The sequence below is a fragment of the Tachyglossus aculeatus genome, chromosome 3 (genome assembly GCF_015852505.1).
Source record: "Tachyglossus aculeatus isolate mTacAcu1 chromosome 3, mTacAcu1.pri, whole genome shotgun sequence".
NCBI classification, from domain to species: domain Eukaryota; kingdom Metazoa; phylum Chordata; class Mammalia; order Monotremata; family Tachyglossidae; genus Tachyglossus; species Tachyglossus aculeatus.
In genome coordinates, this window is record NC_052068.1 from 18,607,189 (window position 1) to 18,612,263 (window position 5,075).

Consider the following 5,075-nt stretch of genomic DNA (forward strand, 5'->3'; position numbering starts at 1 on the left):
CCATTCAATCATATTTATTGAGCGCTTACTATATGGAGAGCACTGGACTAAGCGCTTGGGAAGTACAAGTTGGCAACATATAAAGACGGTCCGTACCCAACAGTGGGCTCACAGTCTAGTAGGGGGAGACAGACAACAAAACAAAACATATTAACAAAATGAAATAAATAGAATAAATATGTACAAATAAAATAAATACATAGCCCCACCACCACTTGTCTGCCGTGTGACCTCGGGCAAGTCACTTGACTTCTCTGGGCCTCAGTTCGCTCATCTGTAAAACGGGTATCGAGGCGGTGATCCCCACGTGGGACAGGGCCTGTGTCCAACCAGATTTGCAAGTATCCATCCCAGCGCTTTGTTCAGTGCCTGGCACGTAGGAAGTGCTTAACAAATAATAATAATAATAATGGCATTTATTAAGCGCTTACTATGTGCAAAGCACTGTTCTAAGCACTGGGGGAGGTTACAAGGGGATCAGGTTGTCCCACGGGGGCCTCACAGTCTTAATCCCCATTTTACAGATGAGGGAACTGAGGCCCAGAGAAGCTAAGTGACTTGCCCAAAGTCACACAGCTGACAATTGGCAGAGCCGGGATTTGAACCCCTGACCTCTGACTCCAAAGCCCATGTTCTTTCCACTGAGCCACGCTGCTTCCCAATTGTGGTAATACCACAATTACCGTTATTATTGTTATTCCCTCATCTGTAAAATGGGGATTGAGATTGTGAGCCCCCTGTGGGACAGGGACTGTGTCCAACCTGACTACCTCATACCTACCCCAGAGCTTAGAACAGTGTATATATGCTTGTATATATGTATATATGTTTGTACATATTTATTACTCTTTTTATTTATTTATTTTACTTGTACATATCTATTCTATTTATTTTATTTTGTTAGTATGTTTGGTTTTATTCTCTGTCTTCCCGTTTTAGACTGTGAGCCCACTGTTGGGTAGGGACTGTCTCTGTATGTTGCCAATTTGTACTTCCCAAGCGCTTAGTACAGTGCTCTGCACATAGTAAGCGCTCAATAAATACGATTGATGATGATGATGAACAGTGCTTGGCACATATTCATTCATTCAATAATAATAATGGTGGTATTTTTTAAGCGCTTACTATGTGCCAAGCACTGTTCTAAGCTCTGGGGGAGATACAAGGTAATCAGGTTGTCTCACGTGGGGCTCACAGTCTCAATCCCCATTTTACAGAAGAGGGAACGGAGGGCCAAGGTCTCACTGCAGACGAGCGGCGGAGCCGGAATTAGAACCCACGACCTCTGGCTCCCAAGCCCAGGCTCTTTCCACTGGGCCACGCTGCTTCTCTGCAGGCCTCCTCCGCAAAAACTAGCTCTCTTCCCCTCTTCAAAGCCTACTGAAAGTTCACCTCCTCCAGGAGGCCTTCCCACTATCTATTCTATTTTATTTTGTTTGCATGTTTGGTTTTGTTCTCTGTCTCCCCCTTTTAGACTGTGAGCCCACTGTTGGGTAGGGACTGTCTCTATATGTTGCCAACTTGTACTTCCCAAGCGCTTAGTACATTGCTCTGCACACAGTAAGCGCTCAATAAATACGATTGATTGATTCCCAAATTGAACCCCCTTTTCCTCTGCTCCTCCTCCTCCCCATCACCCCTACTCCCTCCCTCTGCCCTACCCCCTTCCCCTCCGCACAGCACTTGCGTAAATTGGTACATATTTATTACTCTATTTTATTAATGATGTGTATATATCTATAATTCCATTTATCTATTCTGATGGTATTGACGCCTGTCTCCATGTTTTGTTTTGTTGCCCATCTCCCCCTTCTAATAATAATAATAATGATGATGATAGCATTTGTTAAGCGCTTACTATGTGCAAAGCACAGTTCTAGCCTGTGAGCCCATTGTTGGGGAGGGACCGTCTCTCTTTATTGCTGTATTGTCCTCTCCCAAGCGCTTAGTCCAGCGCTCTGCACCCAGTCAGCGCTCAATCAATATGACTGAATGAATGAACGAATGCTCTGCACACAGTCAGTGCTCAATAAATACGATCGAACGAATGAGTAAATTGCACACAGTAAGCGCTCAATAAATACGATCGAACGAATGAGTAAATTGCACAGTAAGCGCTTAATAAATACGATTGAACGAATGAGTAAATTGCACACAGTAAGCGCTCAATAAATACGATTGAATGAATGAATGAACGAATGAATAAAGCAGTCGATCGTATTTATTGAGCGCTTACTGTGTGCAGGGCACTGTACTAAGTGCTTGGGAAGTACAAATATCCGCCAAGCTAGCTCTCTTCCTCCCTTCAAGGCCCTACTGAGAGCTCACCTCCTCCAGGAGGCCTTCCCAGACTGAGCCCCCTTTTCCCTCTCCTCCTCCCCATCCCCCCCGCCCTACCTCCCACAGCACCTGTAGATATGTTTGTACAGATTTATTACTCTATTTATTTTACTTGAACGTATTTACTATTCTATTTATTTTGTTAATGATGTGCATTTAGCTTCACTTCTATTTGTTCTGACGACTTTGACACCTGTCTACATAATAATAGTAGACTGTGAGCCCGTTGTTGGGTAGGGACCGTCTCTACCTGTTGCCAACTTGTACTTCCCAAGCGCTTAGTACAGTGCTCTGCACACAGTAAGTGTTCAATAAATACGATTGAATGAATGAATAATAATGATGGCATTTATTAAGCGCTTACTATGTGCAAAGCACTGTTCTAAGCGCTGGGGAGGTTACAAGGTGATCAGGTTGTCCCACGGGGGGGTCACTGTCTTCATCCCCATTTGACAGATGAGGGAACTGAGGCCCAGAGAAGTGAAGTCCTTGTCTTCCCTCCCAAACCCTGTCCTCTCCCTGACTTTCCCATCGCTGTTGACGGCACTACCATCCTTCCCGTCTCACAGGCCCGCAACCTTGGTGTCATCCTCGACTCCGCTCTCTCGTTCACCCCTCACATCCAAGCCGTCACCAAAACCTGCCGGTCTCAGCTCCGCAACATTGCCAAGATCCGCCCTTTCCTCTCCATCCCAACCGCTACCCTGCTCATTCAAGCTCTCATCCTATCCCGTCTGGGCTACTGCACCGGCCTTCTCTCTGATGTCCCATCCTCGTGTCTCTCTCCACTTCAACCCATACGTCACGCTGCTGCCCGGATTATCTTTGTCCAGAAACGCTCTGGGCCTGTTACTCCCCTCCTCAAAAATCTCCGGTGGCTACCAATCAATCTGCGCATCAGGCAGAAACTCCTCACCCTGGGCTTCCAGGCTGTCCATCCATCCCCTCGCCCCCTCCCACCTCACCTCCCTTCGCTCCTTCTCCAGCCCAGCCCGCACCCTCCACTCTTCTGCCGCTAATCTCCTCACCGGGCCTCGTTCTCGCATGTCCCGCCATCGACCCCCGGGCCTGGAATGCCCTCCCTCCGCCCATCCGCCAAGCTAGCTCTCTTCCTCCCTTCAAGGCCCTACTGAGAGCTCACCTCCTCCAGGAGGCCTTCCCAGACTGAGCCCCTTCCTTCCTCTCCCCTTCGTCCCCCTCTCCACCCCCCCATCTTACCTCCTTCCCTTCCCCACAGCACCTGTATATATGGGATATATGGTCGTACATATTTATTACTCTATTTATTTATTTATTTTACTTGTACATATCTATCCTATTTATTTTATTTTATTAGTATGTTCGGTTTTGTTCTCTGTCTCCCCCGTTTAGACTGTAAGCCCACTGTTGGGTAGGGACTGTCTCTATATGTTGCCAATTTGTTCTTCCCAAGCGCTTAGTACAGTGCTCTGCACACAGTAAGCGCTCAATAAATACGATTGATGATGATGATGAAGTGACTTGCTCAAAGTCCCACAGATGACAATTGGCGGAGCGGGATTTGAACCCATGACCTCTGACTCCAAAGCCCGGGCTTTTTCCACTGAGCCACACTGCTTCTCATGTTTTGTTTTGTTGTCCGTCTCCCCCTTCTAGCCTGTGAGCCCAATGTTGGGGAGGGACCGTCTCTAGATGTTGCCAACTTGTACTTCCCAAGCGCTTAGTACAGGGCTCTGCACACAGTAAGCGCTCAATAAATACGATTGAATGAACGAACGAACGAACGAATGAATGAATGAACGAATGAATGAATAACCGACCTAACGAGTGAATGAACGAATGAACGAATGAACGGACGAATGAATGAATAACCGACCTAACGAGTGAACGAATGAATGAGTGAACGAACGAACGAATGGACGAATAAATGAATGAATGAATGAACGAACGAACGAATGAATGAATGAATGAACGACCGAACGAACGAGTGAATGAATGAGTGAACGGGTGAATGAATGAATAAACGAACGAACGAACGACCAAACGAGGTAGCAGCAGAGGGGAGGCCGTTTCCCGGGCGGCCGGCAGGGGGCGGTGCCGAGCGGAGGGGGCGGGCCTACGGACACCTGACAGGCCTGCGCACATGCGCACGACACCGCCCCCCTCTGTCTGTCTCCGGCGGCCCCGCCCCCTTCAGAGGCGGAGCGCGGCGGGCCGGGCCGGACGGGGGGAGGTGTCACGTGTGTGGGGCGGCACGTGATTGGCCGAGGAGGGTCACGTGTCTGGGGCGTCACGTGACTGGCCGCGAGGGGCGGGGGTCCCATGTCCCGGACGGGGCTGGGGGCGGGAGCGGCTCCCTGCCGGCCTGAGGCGGACGCGTTTCGCCTTCCCTCGCGCCTACCGTGACCTCCGACCCCTGACCTCCGACCCCCTGACCCCTCCGCCCCGCCCCGCCCCACACGGTACCGCCAGGCGTCTGAGGGCCGGGGGCGCGGGGCGGCGGGGGAGACGGACCGACCGACGGACAGACGGACAGACCGACCGACCGACCGCAGGGGAGCCCAGCCCAGCCCCGCCCCGCCCCACCTTTCCTCTTCCTAACAGTACTGATGGCACTCTTATTGTCTCTCTTTTCTCCCCTTCCTCCTCCTCCTCCCCCTCTCTTCTCCCTCCCCTCCCCCTTCTCCCTCTTCCTCTCCCCTCCCCCCCTTCTTACCTCCTGTCCTTTTCTCCTTCTTCCTCATCCTCTCCCCCTT